This window comes from Ammospiza nelsoni, chromosome 13 (genome assembly GCF_027579445.1).
Source record: "Ammospiza nelsoni isolate bAmmNel1 chromosome 13, bAmmNel1.pri, whole genome shotgun sequence".
NCBI lineage: Eukaryota > Metazoa > Chordata > Aves > Passeriformes > Passerellidae > Ammospiza > Ammospiza nelsoni.
Window position 1 is genome coordinate 3,229,292 of NC_080645.1, and position 19,478 is coordinate 3,248,769.

Below are 19,478 nucleotides of genomic sequence, written 5' to 3' on the forward strand. Positions count from 1 at the left end.
ATTGCAATTTAATGAATTTGCAGCAGTGAAAGCGTAATAAGAATGTCTCACCCAAGTTTACTATTAATATTTTAAGAAATGAGCTCATCTTGCAGCTTGTTTCAGTTCAAGGAAGTTCTCTGGAAATGTAGATTTTGTTCTAGAAGATGCTACCCTCAGGTTGACGTTTTTTCCTCTGCATATTAGATGATCCTGATTCTCTTGCCAGTCTGTCTCTTTAAAATCCCAGTTCTATAGACTGAATATTTTCAAAAAGATCTATATGTTACTGCTGCCCTTTCTACAGACTCTGTTTGAACCACCTGCCTGTTTGATTTTGCTTGTCTGTATTATGAGACACTTGAATTTAAAACGTATGGTCATAGAGGGGGTAAAAATCACTACACTGCAAATAACTGCCAGTTCTTAAATTACAGATACAACTTCATACCTCATCATTCACTATACCATCCAATTTTTCAGGGGATAAACTCTCCAGATCTTTGCATTTTTGAGGAGTTCAAATTCCTATTGAATTGGATTTTGAGGATATTTATAAATATTATTATTAATAAATAAATTGGTGACCTTGAACCAACTTCGCACCTTCATTTTATGTAAAATGGGAGTGTGATTAGATAGAGAATGGAATCATATTAAATGCAGGTCCTGGGCCTTCAATGAGATCTATGTGCAAATGGATCTCACTGGAAGAGCAGGACCATGGTTTTTAAAATTCATAAGAAAAAAACATGACTGAAGCTAACAAACTTTTGCTACTGCTACTATAGTCATGGCTGGAACTCCCCAAATTACCTGTATACCATTGTACAGATGGAGGAAAGATCTATACAAGGATTTCTGTTCATATGTTTTCAGGAAAATTATTGCAGACCCTTAAAAACATAGGGTGTAAAACCACTACAGATTGAACTTCATTCTTATTATGTTCTGTGCTGGTTTGCCAATTCTGCATACACAGAAACCATGAGAGAGAGAGAGCTCCAAAGCCTTATGAGCTTGTTTTCCTCAGGAAACCACCATTCCTAGAATTATATGATGAAGCAAAACATGGAGTTGCCTGGAACTTGCAATCAGAAAGGCCTAAATTAGCAACTCTGAACACTATCAGTGGCTTTTTAATCCACATGAGGAGAAAACCACAACTTCTGCTAGGGACATGTGTGTCTAATATCCAAATTTGACTTTTCTGTAACCATCCATCCCTGGGATCACCCTCCATACACAGGCAAAAGTTCATTAGTTTAATAGAGGGGTCAAGCTCATGTTTGTGGGGAGTTATTCCAGGAAATAGAAAATTGTGTTACCCCAACAAATCTACGGATTATTTATTCTTTAGAAACAATATTGAGCAGACTGGGGGATGCATGTGCATGTTCTACATTTTAAGTTGAAAACACTATAGGAGAAGTTTTTCATGCTTTTGTGACTACTTATTGATTAGGTTTTTTTATTTCCTATATGTATTTCAATCTCTTTTCTGCTCCTTTTTCTTTTATGCTAAACCAAACCTTTGTCAACTACATCACCATGGCTGAAATATTTTCCCATTAAAAAGGAAGAAGAGCTTACCCTGTATCAAATTTTTTATTGCCTTCTCATCTCCCAGCTCCTGGAATTACAATGATCCTTGAGATGTGAGCACAGTCTGTTGACACTCAATATCACTATCTAAGGTTAACTTTGCAAGAATTATATGATCTAATTTCCTAACTCTTGGAATTCTGAAAGAAAAACTAACATATGCAAAACTCAACAACAGAAAACAACTGATGTATAGAATTTGTCTTATCCCCCTTATCTTTTAGTAACTGGTGGCTTGATGGGTGCCTAAAAGGATCTGAAATGCACATATTAGACTTAGAGTATCTTGACTCATTACTGTGAAATGAAGAAAAGATGCATCTATAGGTGCTGTTTATCTTGTCTTTGAATTATTCAGCAGTGCACACACAAAGGAAGATCTTCCTCCCCTCAGCTGTCAGTTGTTACCACAGGGCTGTTGTCTCACGGTCCCCGTGCTCACAGATGTGACAACTCACACAAGAGTTGCATAATTCATATGTGCACTTCTGGTGGGACTGATGGTTTGTTTCCTGCCTCTCACACCAGGCACAACTGTGATCTGATAGTCTGATACAGACCTGGTAGCTTAATCTACCTTCTTTTACAATAATGCAATTGATTAGACATCATGCAAAAGAGCTGGGAACCACAATTATCAATTTCAGCAAAGCTACACACAATTTGTATTGACAGATGAATTGTGACCTTTGGAGCTCAACAACAACAGAGAGGTTTGTAGGTGCCTCTTGGAACAAGGAGGGCACAGAAATTGAGACAGGGGATGCAGAGAGCACCATTAAGCATCATTCAGACATCAAGGGCATCTCTGCCTGGTGCAGTTGAAGGATCTCAGTTCTGTGGGATGCCAGAGAAATAACTTCTGGTAGCCCTTAATTTTCAACTGTGGAATTTCTGAGCTGTGAAGAAGAAGACAACAGCAGAGTGAACCATAATCCCTGTGAGATCTGCTTCTGCATCCCTGGCATGTGTCCAGCAGTGCAGGATAGCTGCACCTGATAACAGAGCCCGTTGGTATTTTTGCTGAGAAAGCTTAAAGAGCAAACAAACAAACAAAAAATTACTGGGCACTGTATCATCAACTTAAGTTTAGTGATGAGGGGAGCAAGCTGCTCAAACCTGGTACCAGATGTGGGGAGGAGTGCCTGGCCCTGCAGAGCCTGATGATACAAACAAACCAAGCACAGCCTTGGCAGCAGTTCCTTAGAAAGTATGAAGGCATTGGAAGCTGACTAAACAAATCAGGAACTTGAAACCACCAGTGAGGTCACCTGTGCTGGTGCCAGGGAGGTCACCTGTGCTGGTTTTCCTGTTGGAGCCAGAGGAAAATGGTCCTCAGCCAGTCGAGCACGGAGGGCTGCACTCTCCATGGAGGACAAACAAGGCTGCATTGCCAGGTTTTGGTAGATAAGACCCACTCTTTGTCAACATCCTGAATATCTTCTCAAGCCAAAGCTCTGTGGTGGCCAGAGAGGAGCTGATGGGCATTTCATGATGCCACCAGGAGACCTGGCCTGGTTGGACAGGACACCCCAAAGAGGCTCTGCATGGTGGGTACAGCAGGGCTGGTTGGATCAGTCTCACAATGGTTCCTGGCAGTGGATTCCTGCCTTGCTGCACGGAGGGTACTCACATCCCAGTCTCAGGCACAGAGGGACCTGTGATACACAGTGAAACACTGAGCATTTCAGTAATTAATGAAGAATCTACTGAAGCAACATGTGACAAACATATGTAGATCTACTACAATTTCCTCTATGCTATCAAGTAATTCAGCAAAGTTTCATCCATAAAATATTAACTTATATGTTTCCCTCTTATCCTTCCGTTCAAACTTCTTTCACAACTCCATGTTCTCAATTACAAAATTACTCCTTATCTGGCAGTCTTCCACAATAAAAATCTGTATAGGCAAAAGGTAATAACAGTACCACTAAGGCAGCTGAAATTCAGTTGCCTTTGTTACAGTGCCCTGACAAAAACTAAGTCAATGCAATAGCATTTGGGCCCCTATCCAGTCCCCCTGCAACAATCCCATGATACAGGAATTACCACATGGAAATGATTTAAAACTACCATTTAGGCTTCTTTCTAGACCACTTTAAATATTTATATGTATTTATAAACATGTATTATTTTTGTGTATTTATATTAACATAACTTAAATAAAATTTACTATTTGTATGGTAAAATGTTTAGTATAGACTGTTAAAATAACAATTTTATATCCAATATAAGATATTTACTAAAAAAGTCAAATTTTGTTATCTGAAACATATACAACCCTTTAATGGAATCAGTTGAACGAGGTCAAACAAACACAACATCATTTGGTGGTCAGACTCTAATTTCTAACATTCAGTAGTAGGACACTATTTTTCTAGGCCTGTTTATAAATGTTCTAGAATTAATTCTAAATTTTGTTTCACTTCTTCCTAAATAGTATTTGGACTCTGTAATATTACAAGTCCTCAACACCCTATTAATGAGTGGGGTCAGTTACATAGATTTACATTTTACTTTTTGTCAAATCTTATTGTGCCATATATTTAAATGCCAAATTAAATAGAAAAAAAAAAATCAGTCTAGTTCTCATTCCCACATTTGCAGCATATCTGTTTTAAAACAATATTTGAAGTTCTAGTATGAACAGTTATTTTGTCTCACAAATATTCTCTCAGCTCCTCTGTGTTTGCAGCATACCTTGAATGGTTCTAAGGCAATTGTTAATGCCTTACTGAAAATGAATTCATGTTCATTTGTTAATCATCAGAATGATTTTTTAAATATAAAGATTTCTCCAGTATTGAGATGGCCATGCAAACTATTTTACCACAGCTGGCTGAGAAGTACATTTTTGTGGTTTTGCAAGCTGATTCCTTTTTGTGAAAGTTTTCAAAAAAACAAGGAAAATTAAACAAGGATCCCAGACATCTGAATCACCAGACAGTCAAAAAGAATTATGCATATGTTTAAGTATTTGACTTCCTAAAGCAAAAACATGGCAAGCCAGTGACCCCTTTGTGTGTGCAGTTGGGAGCAGCCAATTCCAGGCTGCAGCAGGCAAAGGATTTACCTCAGAGCCTAGTCCTTCACTCAAGCCCAACTGGAAGTCAATTCTGTAAGCAGAACAACAATTTAAAACCAAACACAGCTCCTTCTTCTCTGGACTAGGGACACTGACCTTATAAATATCTGAAATTCTTCCACTGCCTGTAAACAAAAATGGACTGCAGGCAGTCATGATCATGTGTCACTCTGACAAAACATTCTCACTCCTTGGCTACTTTTTGGAAAGGTTGTTTGCTGTCAATCAAGTCACAAGTTCTGTTTATAATAATGGTGATGACATCAGACCTGTGGAAGAGAAGATTAGTATGGGGAATCTAAATATATAAACCAGAAGGTCATGGGACACATCCAGTGTCAGCTGAAGTCAGTGGCCTCCGTTCAGTTCGATCACAACTGGGCTGATCCATGCAGGATTCAGAGGTTTATATACTTCATTTCTTTATTTTCCCTATAACCAGTATGGCTTGCAGCCTAGAATTTTTTTAAGGTGACCTGGATCTTTGATTTGTCTGACAAGAAAAGGTGATTGTCCCTCTTTTAATTTTAGGTGGCCATTTATAGCCAGCCAGGCTCAGTGTTTCCAGATGGGACTGGCCCTGTGGAGGGAGCAGCAGGAGCAGCTCCAGAGAGCTCTGGGGGCTCTGCCCACGCCTGCTTTTGCCAGTTGCTGCTGTTTACAGAGGCCTGGGCAGGAGGCCAAGTGTGTGCTAAGCCTCAGGTTGGACACAATGGTGGGCAGAGCACCGAGGGCACAAAGCACAGGTCAGCAGCTTTGTGGGAGGCAGAAAAGGACTCAATTTCATTTGTCTGAAATGGGATTTTCGTTGTCCAGGGCTGCAGGACAAAAGGACTGCTCTCACCCTGACAGCTGGAATGGATGATTTGTGAAATGTATTTTTAGAAGGCCGATTTGCCTACATGTATGCCTGCATTGTCAAACATGCAGGCAGCAGGAGAGGATCAGGCTGTGGCCACGAGGGCTGTGACACACTGTACAGACTGTACACCACAGCCCCAGCCAGAGCTGTGTGCTCAGCTCCACCTGCACACACAGCCCAAACTCCAGGGAACACTGCTCTGCTCGTCCTGCACTCCAACAGGCTCCCACTGCAGCATCCACAGGAATCACCGACCACAAAGGGAAAATCACTGCTCATACAATAGGACATTAGTGGTCAAGTCTGTTCTCCAAAATCACCCTGGTTTTCCCCACGTTTCCTTTTCCTAAACACATCTCCATCTGGTTAACAGAAACAACCTCCTGTGAATGAGGTTTTTCCTTTAACACACTCTTTGGGGATTATATTACTAACGTTCATCCTCTTAATCTTATCCCACACCTTGCTGATAGGCATATCCTTATTAACATCTGCACATGGCCATTGTGCCAGTGCTGCTCTTTTCCCAAGCTAATGATTTCTTCCTCCTACAGCCCATGACACTGAGTTGTACTCATAATACATTTCAAAGCTGCTTTCCTCTTTTTTAAAAAAAAAAAACATTGTTATATTTTTTTGTTTAAACTGTGCACTGATTTCCTTCCCTTCCTGTTCAAGGGAGGTCTTGGAAAGCACTCTTCTCTTATATGTAACATCAATGGGGAAAACATAACTGAATACATCTATTCTATGCTGATCTACATAGTACTTTACTAAATAGTTAATCATACTACCATCTTTCAAAACAGAATTAAAAAAAAATTTAAAAATAGACTACTCATTTTAGATATTGCATTGTAAGACCTCAGAAAAATAATTTTAATGTACAATGCCACAATAGATAGCTACACCACATATTTTCTAGCCCTTGAGAGTTTCCTCTTTATTCTTCCTTGGTTATTATACACTCTGTTGAATTGCATGTTTTCATGCCCCTTGTATATCAGGAAGTGTGAACTTCCTATTTATTTCACAGTCTGTCTAAAATTCCTGCCATCTGGTAAGACATATTAACTTTGAGGCTACAATTCTTACAAGTCCTTTGTGCCTTTATGCTCTCAACCTATAAATTTAATCTGCAGTAAATTTCAAATGAAATGTCTGCTCATTAGAGATAGTTATATGCTAAAAGTTGTTATACAGCACTGTAAAAAAAAAAAAAAAAAACAAATAATAAAAAAACCCAACCACCCTATAAGAATATGTAAATATATCCAGGGAGTCAAAATAAAAAATATTACTATTGTGTGTAACTCCACTGTTGGTGTTGACAGAACCACTTTCTGCACACTCACTGAATATACAATTAAATTTGTAGGATAACAGAATAGGAACAGATTTGGATACCTGCAGATAGTGAGAAAGAACATGTTGGTGTATTGAGCTGTAAGACTTAGTCTGCAGAACAGATTTCTCCCTGTGAATACAGGAACTTTAGTCAATATTGCTCATGTAGTGTTGGGATCTCTTGGTAAAACTGCGTGTTGGTAAAATGAGGAATTATGTGGGATTTTTTTTAGATTACCTTTAGATTTTGCCTCAATATCTGTCCTGGAAGGAAGGAAAATTCATCCCAGTACTTTATTTTCTCTTTCCCTTCCTCTTCAGCTTTTTTTGATTCCCTTTACACTCAGTTTTTCTACTTCATAGCCATACCTTCTTCCAAACAAAACCTTGTTGAAACCTCATCAGTCTATCTTTTTTTTCAAAATCAATGTCTCAGCAACCATTTAGTTAAAAGGAGAAAAAAAGGTAAAAAATTTACAATCTCCAGCCCTTTATTGAACTCTTCCTATACAAAGAATACTCAACACCTCTCTTTCTCTCTCTTGAAGGAACCAACAATATGACAGTCTTCTGTTCCCTTGTGTCTTTCCAAGTATTTCCCAGGTATCTCTTAATTTGAGGACTCAATTTACTAGGAAGAGACATGCTTAGTAGACATACAAGAATCAGAAGGGTTCAGAGGAAAGGCACTGATGAGGAGCCCGCTCTGCCAGCAACCATCTGTTCTGGAGAAGGAAACAAAGCCACAGATTGCTCCCAGGCAGCTCCCCGCAGACGCTACTTGAGGACTATTTCTAGCTTGTGGCTAGAAGGTGTCCAATAAATTGACAATTTCACTTCTTCCCACAGAGTTTTCTGATTAGCAGCACTGAAATTACTGTTATTTTCACTTGATGAGTATCATAGCCAAGTGTGTGGGTTTGGGGTTTTTTGGGGGGGAATGAGAGCCAGATGATTGGATGCTGAGCCCTGCAGGCAAAAATTTTGCTTACACGTATTTTAACAGTTTTTAACTACTCTCCTACTACTACACATTGCCTTATTTTCTAACTTTACTAGACATTTCTGTACATCATTAAATGCTTGTTCCATTTAGAAGGTAAGATTCTAAATAAGTCACAGAAATAAAAAGCAATCGCCTTTTACTAAGGAAGACAGGACTAACAGAGACTCTTTCTGTAGAAATAGGATTTGAAAATACATCATTTTGTACAGCAAATTTTTCTGTGTAAAACCTGCATTAAGCCTGAGAAATAATATGAAAGCAGTTTAAACTCACATCCTAGACCAGGCCTATTTCTTAACAATTCCTAAAGCTGGTAGCACCATGACAATTATGTCAAAGGGATCAGTTTGGGATGATGTTTGTGCGTTTTACATAATTCCCAAATAAATTGAACACTAGTGCTGAACCCTGCAGTTTGTTCAGCAAGTGACTTTGGACAGAAAAGGAATTCAGAACCTTGCAGGTGACGCCGGCGATCTCCATCTCCAACAGCTCTCCTGAATCGGGACGCTGCATCTGACCCCAAAACCACACAGTGGGAACCCTCACAATTTTAAGCTCATATAAAATATTCCCTGATTAATTAATCCCCTTCTCTCTCTTTGTGCCGCCGGGCCGCCCCTCGGGCTGTTCCCCCGCACCCGGTGCCGGTCCCAGGCTCTCCGCGCCCCCTCCGAACCCCGCGGTGCCGGTGCCGTCCGTGCCGCCCCCTCGGCCCCGCTGCCCGCGGCCGGCGCCGCCCGCCCGCTCCCACCGCCCCTTCCCGCTGTCACTCGCGGCTCCGCCCGCCCCTCGCCGGCCCCTCCCCGGCCCCGGCGGAGCCGCCGCCGTTTCCGGAGCGCTCGGCGCGGGGCCCGGGGCTGTCGCGGGCAGGTGAGTGAGCGCCGCGCCGACCCCGCCGAGCCCCGCGGCCCGGCCCGGCCCGGCCCCGCCCGCCCGAGCCCGCAGCGCGGCCCGCGGGCCCGGCCGGGCGGGCACCGGGCTGGCAGCGCCCGCGGCACCGGGGGGACGCGGCGCGGATGGCGGCAGCGCCCGGGGCAGCCCCTGGGCCGCTCGGGAGGCGCCGGCGGGGGCTGCGGCCGGAGGGGAGCCCCGGCCGGGGGGAGGCGAGGCGGCGGTGCCCGGGACCGTGGCCGCGGTGCCCCGGTGGGGCCGGGCCGGGCCGGCCGCGGTGTCGGGGGCAGCCCGGGGCGGTGTCGGGGGCAGCCCGGGGCGGTGTCGGGGGCTGCGGCCGCCCCCCCGTGACCCGTGTGCGGGCAGCCCGGGCAGCGCGGCGGGGCCGGGACTGCGCCTGCGGGAATTCCTGCGCACCTTCCTGCTCCACGGTGACCCGGGGCGCCCGCCCGGCCCGGCCCCGCCGGCCCCCGGCGCTGGGGCGGCCCCGCCGCGCGGCCTCTCCCGGGCGGCGCCGGCCGGAGCTCCCCGGGCACCGCGGCAGCGGCGCCGCCCAAAGCCCGGCCGGGCTCGGGGCCCCCGCGCCGCTCCGCGCCCCCCGGGCCGGGGCCTGCGGGCAGCGGCGTCCCCGGGCGCTGCAGGGGCTGCGTACCGATCCTCACCTGATGCGAGCTGCGAGTGCCGCTTGCTGTTGCCGAACCTTATGTTGGGTGCCTACGGTAGCTGCCAGCAGAAGAGGATAACGCATTTTGGGCTGTAGCTTCAAAGTTTACCAATGCTCCCTTGCTTCTGCCTGCTTGAGGGGTTTTATTCGTTTGAGCAGAGAGGAAATGGTAGAGGTATGTATTTGTCGGGTGGATGTCGGCTTAGGAACTTGAAAGCAGTCGGAAGGTCTTATTTATTTGTTTTATGTGAGGTTATAAACCCTGTCGGAGGTATAAATTGGCCGTTATTATTATCATTACTGATTTTATGGAGGCACAGATGTCTGGGTGTTGTGACGAGGGCCATGCCTCAGCGGTGCGTAGCTGCAGTAAACTTGGTGTTACCGGGTGGCTCCTCCGGAGGCACATGCAGCTGGCACGGGCTGGGGCTTGCCTCCCAAAATGGCACTGCATCTGGAACTGCCGGCTGCCCTTGGACAGTCTCTCATCTACAGCTGCTGGATTTTCAGGCTATTGTTGTGGATGTTTGTGTTTCCTCAGCTCAGTGCTGTGGGCAAATATGTAGTGGTGCTGTTGAGGAACTGTATTTGTTTTGTGTGGGCACAGGCGGCTGAAGCTCCCCTTCCCTCACCTCTCTGAGGTGTGTGCTGTGTGGCTCCTGGCCACATGAAGGTTTTGGTGTGCCGCTCATGGGATCAGCAGTGTTGGCCCATTTTGGTATGTGCACGGGTGCTGTTTGTGTATCATGGGTACCAACATGATTTTGCACTTGGCTCGAGTCTTCTACCGGGCAACGTTTCTACAGAAGATAAAGCTGGACCTTCTGTAAAGAGTGGCAAGTTTTCCATGTTCATGACTTGCAGGAGGTTTTTCTTTCTTCCTGTATTTTCTGTTCTTTCCTTCCCAGCAGACCTTTCTAAGTATTTAATGTCTGGTTGAGATGAAGGTGTGTTTTGTGTTCCTGGTGTTGGAGGAGCCAGGCTGGAGCAGCTCACAGCCACTACTTTCCGTGCCTCTCGTGGTGCTGCTCCCTTGGTTGGTGTAAGGCAGGAATGCTTCTGCTGGCTGCTCATTCTGCATCAGGGGTTACTCAGGGTGGTTAGGAAACTGGAAACAATGCATATGGAGAATATTTTCTAGTTGAAAGTCTGTTCTGAGACTCTGAAATTTGGCTAGCTGGTAAATAATCCCTCATAAAATGTAATAAGGCAAATGTCTGCTACCAACATGTAAACATGAAGTCTAGGTTTCTTCTGCTTCTTGGACGTCAGCTTGGGTTTGGTCACTGGCATTGTATTTTTCTGAGGGTGTGCTGTCTCCAGCTTGAGATCTTTATTCCTCACTTCTTCCCACTATTTATTATTTTTCAACACTCCCTCTGCCTCAGCGTACAAATGGCGGCCAGCTTTTCTTTGCAGCAAAACAATTGTATTTTTCTGTCCTAAGTAAGCTTTTCTTTGAATCTGACACTGACAGTGATTTTAAGTGCTGCCACTTGCCTTACTCAAAAGAGGGTTATGTCAAGAGAAATTGTGCTGCTGCTTTTGTTTTTGTGGTAGTACTGGAATAGGAAAAGACTTGTTCTTGGTACAATGAATGCTGGTACACCAGAAATCCTGCTAATGATAGTGATTAATGGGTGCTGCTCAAAATAGCTATCACTGCTGATATGACTAACTGTGCTGTATGAAAAGAGCTCCTTTATTCCCAGTAATCTCAAGGTGTTTCTAGAGTTCTAGAGAAGTGTCTGATCAGTGCAGACAGGTACCTGCACAGGGAGATGCAGAACCTGCTGGAGTGTGGCAGCTCTCAGAGCTTGCAGCACCAGTCAGGGCTGAGAATGAGCATTTTCTTGTGGTGATTGTAGGTAGATAGAATATTATTACTGGGATTGGGTGTTAGCCAGAGCAACAACCTACGTGTGGCAAACAATGCCAGGGTATTGTTATTAGCTACAGAAGGGGTTTATGTTGAACATGAAAGATGACATTTCCAGCAGCATGGGTAACCTCATCACAGGCTGCTCTGCTGGGGCTGGCTCTGAGGGCAACCGGCGCTGCTGCACTTGACAGAACTCTGTGTTGTAATTGCTCTGCTCTTCCTAGAGCTTGGTGATGTGTCTGGATGCCCTTCCCAGGCCTTTGCTGACAAGCTACAGGCAATCCCATGCTTCTGGGCCATGGTGCTTTCCAGGTTCTGTTTGGATTTTTTATGTGCTGGAAACTTAGTGGGGACTGTGGATCTAAACCATAGGAGGTCCTGTGTCTTGATACCTGTAAAATCTGAAATTCTGGCTTGGAGGATGAAAAAATGTACTGAAAATTAAGTAGAATATGTTAAAGATGGGTTTCACACTCAAGGAGAAGAAGCTTGAAGTTGTGTTTGTTGCACCTCTGGCTTTGTGTTTCTTCTCTTCTGCTGTTCATGTACCTCAAGACAGTTTTACATTAGGAGCTGTTGAGACATTTGTCCTTTCAGCCATCAAAGAAGCCCTTAAGGTGTGTGTCGGGGAATAGGACACATTCCATTCACAAATTCTGCTTTGCAGGTTTATTGCCAATTTGGTCTGATAGGATTCCAGTCTTGTAATGTTCTGTGGATAAACTGGTTTAGTCCAGTCCTTGAATTTTGTCAAAACGGTGATTAAAATGAGGAGAGAAAAAAAGAATTTTAAAATGGAACTTCAAAATGATAATTTTAGTGGTAATGAGGTGTGTTTCCCTTTGAAGAGCTCTAATGTGACTAGACAAATTGTTTTGAGAGCTGTGGTCTTGGAGTGTCAATCTGGTCTTACCCTGCTGTAATTAATGAATTAGTGTGTTGGTTATTTAAGATAAATTTTGGGGAATTGATCTGTGTGATTCTGTTAAGGTCACAAGCTTTGCATGAGGCAAACTAACTTCCAGGGATTCAGGCTGGAGTGCTTTGGAGTAAAAGAAAAAGGAGTGAATGTGTGTGAAAAAAAGCAGAATAGAAGGTCTAGAAATGCTGGTCAGGCTTTGAAGAATGACAGAAAAGGGCTGAAAAGGGGAATGTAAAGGAGCCCAGGTACAGCTAGGGGAGTCCTGGGATGTCTGTGAGTGCATGGGTGGGTCTGAGGTGGGAGTAGCTGAGGCTCTGTGAGCTTTCAGGCATCCTTGAGAGGCTGTGCAGCACGCCAGGCATTTTCCCAGCTGTGATACTGCATTCCATCGACGGCAAATTGGCTTCAGGCTGGTGATAACACACGGCAGCTTATCCAGCTCCAGTTGGAAGTGTGGTATTCCAGGACTTGGCTTTGAAGAACCATTTGCACTAAGGAAATAAATATTCTTCCTTCTAAGGAAAGCCCTCATAGGAGAACACAATAGCATTGGCAGATAGAATTTTTGCTGTATTAGCTGAAAAGCAAACGAAAAACTTAAAAAAAAATTTGCTGTAGGGTTTTACTGTTAGGGTCACACTGACAAAAGAATGCCTTGGGAAACATCTTTACAATGCATCCCTAAGTTGTGTCCAATTACTGCTTATGTTTTTAGTAACATTTCTCCCTGAAATATCTGATGAGTATTTTCTGGTTTAGGCTAGCTAGATTTTCATTGTTCCTTCTTTGTGATCTTTTGTTACTGGCTTTCCTAACAGTTTTCTGCTTTTTTAAAATGGTTTGGGGTCAGTGGGACTCTGTGGTTTATCAAGCATTATTACAGTGGGGTACTTGTCAGGCATTAACATTTTCTGTTAGCATTTCTGTACAACAGCATTGCAAAAGTTAGATTCTTTGGGAAATTTCAACAGGAGAATTCTTCCACCACCCTGTCGGGCACTCCTCATGTTGAGCTATTCTATTTTTGTTCTTTCCTGCCACTACCTCTGTGCTGGTTAGAATGCTGTGAGGGAACATGTCAACTGGCTGTTTAATAGCAGTGTTTTAGGTGTGACTCTTGTTTAGTTGTGCTCTCAAAGCTGACATTTAAATGGTACTGTCCAATTATAGAAAATTCCTCGGGCTCTGTGTCATGTACTCTGCAATCTGGGAGCAGAATAAATCTCCTCAACCTGAACAGCTTCTGAATGTAAGAGGAAGTTTGTTTCCCTCGATAGAAATAACAATTTTGAATTTAGTTTCTTTAATGCTTTATTTTAACACATTTTGGGAACTCTAAAGCAGAGTTGTAGAGGAGAGGGTAGGAGAAGAGCAGGAACAAGGGACTTCCTTTTTTCCATTTCCACAGGCATCTCTAGTGTGATTCATTCATGTGAGGGTTGTCCACCAATGAAATTTATCTCTAATTCTGTCAGTAACTGAGTGTTTTTAGTTTCCCAAGTAGATTACCTGACTGTTGTAACTGGTATGTTTGTGAGTTTCTGGATGGTGTTGGGAATTCCTCTGGATTTACTGAGGTAAAATGAGATCCTTTGTCCACATGATTTGTCTCATACCAGGATATTCAGGGCAACGATACTAGGCATTTTTAATGAAAGTTGAACTTCCAGCTCTTCTGTACATATCACAGACATTGGCTGTGTACCTGAGAACACTTTGAGTCCAAGCACAAGGACTTCCCTGGAGAAAGATAAAGCAATGAATGTCTGCAGCTCACATTCCAGGAGAATCTGGAGATCTTTCCTAAGAGTCTTAAGTACAAGGTAATATTTTTTGAAGTCCCTTAAAATATTTGTAGCTGGTAATCTCATCCTGAAGAAGCCAGATATTGTTTTTATATGATCATGTAACAAAACTCCTGAAAAGCAGAGAGGGCTGTAGTGCCTAGGAAGGACACACAGAAATACAGCTCTTCTTGAAAGATTCTTCTCATGGCTGCGTCCTCCCAGCTGCAGTGACAGCCTGGGGAATCACAGGGGAAGGAACACAGGGGGTAAATGTAATTCTGTGCCACACTCCAAAAGATTTGAGGAACGTAACCTCTTTCTGGTGACTATTTCAAAATGTTTCTCAGAATGCTGTTTGCAAATCTTGCACCAGATGGTTTTGTATCATGTGGAAGGAGGAAGGATGCAAGGAGGAAGAGGGTACCTAAAAATGCTATTCTTCGGTTCTGTGCGTTCTTCTTCAGGGCAACTTCAGTGTAGGATGAGTTTGTAATCTGCAAATACTCAGTTTGTCAAATGCAGGTAAAAATGAAGGAGGTGTTCATCATTTGTTAGAGGCCCCTGTGTTTGTAAAAAATGGAAAGATGCTGAGCAGAGAAGATTCTTGGTGAGAGGGAAGAGTAGCAGTGCTGCTTGTGGTCTGCAGCTCTTGGTCCGAGCAGGAGTCAAGGCCAGGTGGTGTGGAATAGCATTAACTCAAACTGTGTGAGGACATTGTTCCAGAATCCTGCCTCATCAGTGCATGTTTCTGAGCTGCAGAATAAACTTTATTTAGCCTCTTACCAAACACATAGTTAGATATTTATCTGTGGTTTTTCGGCTGAGCTACACAACTTGCAAATATTTAAATAATAAGGCAATAAGATCAACCCTTTCTGCTATATGAGATAAGCACTTGCAAGCAAGTGATGCAATCAAAAACTTTAATATGATGATGAAAAATAGATCTCCTCCTAAATATGCATGTATTCTTTAGGAAAAACGAAAGGCTTTAATTTACTAAATAAACAGAATGAAGAAACTTGGTAATGATCAGAATTTTGTTTTACTGAGTTCAGTTGTGAGTGGTGCAGATGAAACCAAGGCTGTTGTTGGCAGGAGAGCAGAGGTGTGAGTGGCTACTTGGGCATCCCTTACATACAGAGAGCAAACTGGGCATCCTTCAGTAACTCAGAGTGCAGTACAAATAAATTGTCCTTTCACCTGTGTGAATAGGTGCACATCTTCTGATAGAAACACAAGGTGGAGGCTTTGGTAGTGTTACACTTGTTCTGGCTGTTTTCAAAGAGAAGTTGCTGAAGTTTATGTGTAGAAGAGCAGAGTAGGTCAACCAAAAATTAAATTTCCTAAAGTAATGCAAGTGTATGTGGACTTGTAGTTCTGTGGCTTATTTTTCTTTTATGCTGATAAAAATTGTATGGAGTCCTGGAAAGAAATGTCAGTTTTTAGAACCAAACCCTGAAAAACAAAGCATGTTATAGGAACATTCTGCTTTGGGAACATGCTTGGCTCTACATTAAAATGTTGGAGAAGTCCTTACTCAAAGGAGTCTTTCTGTCTGTCTTGTATTGCTTTCAGAAGGAGAATGAAAACATTTTTTTTTTGAGCAATCCTATTAGATCTCATAATAAACTTCTTTGTGTAAACATTGCAATAATTTCCAGGGCAACAGATTGTGGTGTTGAATTCAGCACTTTGACCTCATTCCAGGCCCAAAGAGGAGCAAACCTTGTAAAGTTTTAGGCAGGTATTACAAAATAACTTTGGTAATTAGCAAATTTTATGTAAAACTTGGCTATGAATTTAACACAGACTTGTTCATACCTCCTTCTTAGCAAAGATATTCTGCAGATCCAGATTATCAACGCTAATTTAAATGTTGTCTTTCACATGAATGGCTATTTCAGTTTTAAGACCAAATGCTGGGTTGTGTGACAGTGTAAGCTCTGGTTTGGCAGTCTCTGGTCAAGTGCACTTAGAGCTTTTTCCATGTGGCAAAGTGGTACATCTGACCTGTGCTATTTTGAAGTCAATCTGTTGCTTGCTTTAGTGGTTAGAAAAGTTCCTTGACTGGTTAAGTGAATCTGTTGCTCTGCAGATGTTTCTGGATATGAAATCTGTTGAAAACCACTAATGATACATTTTTTGTTTTTGTATAGGAATGTTACATTTTTGTGGTGATGAATTGGTATGATAGATTAAATCTGTCGTTGACACACAAGATTTAGGGAAATGTTTTTTGGGTAAAGTGCATTTTCTCCCTTTGAAGAGGCAGCAGGGAAAGAGACTGTTTGGGTTTTTTTTCAAATCTTAGATTCTGGAATGGTTGGGTTGTAGGAGGTTTGACTGGGGTTGTCTGATACAGACAGACAAATGAATAACAGACCACGCTTTGCTCTGTACTTGTGTTTCTGCTGAACATGGGGTAGAAGATGAGAGCTCTTGTGTGTGCCCTCCTTTTCCACATTTCAGTGATCAGCAGGTGCCTGGTAGATGCCAGGAGCTCTCTCAGCTGGGTGCTGTGTGTTTGCTCACCTTTCTGAGGGCTGTTCTTGGCCAGGTGTGTTAGGTGAACACCATGGTGGGAATTGCTCAGGCTAGCAGGGGACAGGGCTGAGGAGCTCCTCTGCCTTTAAAGATACAGGAAATAAGTTTAATTTGCTTTTTTAATTTGCTCTTAAACAGCTGCACAGTTTGTTGTTTGTGCAGTGCATTGATGGGGGCGTTGTGACAATTTGCAGTGTTTTTTACACTAAGCTTCTGAGGACATGTCTGTAGGTTGGCATGTTGCTGTTCTTCAGGTTCCTCTATCCTTAACCCTCTTGTTCATGATTCCCATGCATTTAGGGGGATTATTGATGGAAATGTCTGTCTGTCTATTGATGGAAATGTCTGCCTTCTCCTGTGTTTCAGCATCTTCTGCTGTGTTTCACCTGAAAGACCTTCATGGCCCTTGACTTTGTGCAGTGTGAGAGATGAAGAAGACTGCTGCTGGTTTTATATGACTTGGCTTTATATGACTTTATATGACATTTGGCTTAATGTTGTGTTTTGTTCTTTTTCCTGAGACATTCACATTTTTATGAGGCTTTTTTTCAGCTTCACATTGCAGCCAGTGGGTGCTTTTCTCTGATGTCATGTGTTGTTACTGGTATTTTAAGTCACATTCTGAAACAGGAGAAAATGACATATTTCAGTCAGCTGCTTTCTGCTAAAAGGTTGTATCTGTATTTTGTTCTGAAATTGTTGTAAGACAGATGAAGCAGTTTCTTTCCAAAAATTCTTGTGCTCTCAGGGAGGCAATATATTGTGTCTTCTTTGCATATGCTGTTTGATATATTCTGGTCTGGAGCATGAGTTCTCTCTGCTGTGTTGATTGTATTTTGCTGCACATGAAATGAAAGACCAACAAAAACAGGTCTAATATAGTTTACTAAATTTTCTACACTACATAATAATGTTCCTTTTCCTTTTGACTTAAAGCTTTGTAAGTGATCCAGTCCTCATAATCACAAGTGTTCTTAGGGAGGTGTGCTGTGTTTTGATTCAGATGTTCAGTGTGTTGAAGAATAAATTATAATATGAATGCAGGGCATCTTGCATATTGCATCTATGCTAAATATTTTTCTCTAAAATGAATTCTAATGTGAGCAAAGTTAAACTGGTATAATTTGGAGCAGTAGACTTTAGGCAAAATTGGAAGTAGCTGTGTGTGAATATTGATTATTGTGCTCGGTAGCATGTTAAAAACCTCATTGTGCCTCAAAGCACTGTTGCCTTAGTGGACTTAAAATCCTTTATTTAGCTGTTGCTAAGGATTTGTGTTGAGGATTTTTAGAATTTCTTCTTTTACATCACACCATTGGCCTAAGTGCTGTAGCTCAGTGGCTTTCCCTGGCCTTACACTGTCACAGGCAGGCAGTGCTTTGGCCAAAGGATGGTGGGTTTCTGTCTGACACAGCCCAAACCTTGTGATCTCAGAGGATCCACTTCATATATTCTGAAAAAAAGCAGGGAATGGGAATTGCAGCTGCAGAATAGCCCTCAGAGGGGGGAAACACCTGACAAATTGACTTCCATCTATCAGTGTGTGTCCTCAGGTGTGAGATGCCTTTGTCTTCACTGCTGGGTGTTCCAGCACAGCAGGTCAGCTGTTGTGCCCCTCTCTGGTAAGAACCACCATTTACAGCACAAATACTTCAAAAGTGATGCTTTGTACGTGATGTGTAGGGAAGAACTGTTTTTTGTTTTCTCTGGTTAAATGACTTTTTTCCTAAAACTGCTGCTCCCTGTTCTTCCTTATGGAAGATGCTGCCTCAGCCTGGGCTGGTGGTGAGCTGAAGGTTGTGTGCCAGGTACTTGTGGCTTACTTGCACTTACACTGCAGTGCCTCTCCTTTTTTTTGTTTTCTTTTCTTTGTTCAAAATGTTGGGTTTTGTTAAATAGGAGAAGGCTGTAGTAAGAACCACAGCAAAGCAGTTACTCATAGTCATGAACTCAATAAGTAATTGAGAGAGACCATTCAATGGAATCCTTTAGAACTACAAATATTAGGTTAAAAACCCATATGAATAACAAGCTTAAATCTGTCACTTTTCCCAAAAGCATGTGATATGACAAGGGAGAATGGTCTTTGCTGAGTGGGGGGTAGATTTAGATTAAATATTAGGAGAAAATGATGCCCTGTGGGGTGCTGAGGCCCTGGCACAGGGTGCCCAGAGAAGCTGTGGCTGCCCCAGCCCTGGAAGTGTCCAAGGCCAGGTTGGATGTGCCCTTGGAATAACCAAGGATAACTGGGAGAGTGGAAGGTGCCCTAGCCATGGCAGGGGTGGGATGAGATGGGCTTTAAGGTTCTTCCAACCCAAAACATTCTGTGAATCCAGGATAAGTCAGGTATTTACAACATTGGTGTATGGTAAAAACGTCCGTGCCACAAGATGTTTTCATGGATGCTTTTTATTGAGTAGTATCTTCTAGGTGCTTACTAGTAGAGGTTGCTTAATTTAACATTGAAATAGTTTTTATTCGCAGTAAATAAGTGTTAGTTTGGACTAATAAAAATCCATTGTTGTGACCAAAGTGTGGACAAAGAAATGACCCCTAAACAGAGTGTATGCTTCAACTTCAGAGACAAAGAAATGCCAGCATAATCACCTGAAAAATATGAAAAGCAGTCCATGGAATAATTTCTGTTTCAGACAGAGAATAAAACATTAGCTCTAAGAGGAGCTAAGGTTCCATTTTACAAGTGACTCTGCTGTTTAAAGTGATTTTCTGATAGGCATGCAGCAACCCAGAAACCAGCAGGATGCCTCACTAATAGCATTTGAGAGCCCTAAAATATAGCGTCATCTGAATTTTGAATATTGTTATATTGATATGCTGTAAAAAAAACCCATCAGTTTCACTGCCAGGCACAGAATCATCTCCATTTTTTATGCT

At 42.7% G+C, this 19,478-nt stretch overlaps 1 protein-coding gene across 4 annotated transcripts in view; it reads left to right on the top strand.

Moving 5' to 3' along the window:
- The first annotated feature begins 8,688 nt into the window (after nucleotides 1-8,688).
- The window catches only part of GARRE1 (granule associated Rac and RHOG effector 1), a 58,977-nt gene continuing 48,187 nt past the window's right edge, over nucleotides 8,689-19,478 (top strand). For 3 of the 4 annotated variants that reach the window (XR_009419355.1, XM_059481642.1, XM_059481644.1), the window contains exon 1: nucleotides 9,394-9,620. The gene's annotated coding sequence lies outside the window, so the exon portion shown is untranslated. Of the gene's footprint in view, nucleotides 8,761-9,393; nucleotides 9,621-19,478 lie in introns of those variants that run through there. The other variant, XM_059481643.1, reaches the window with a different exon arrangement.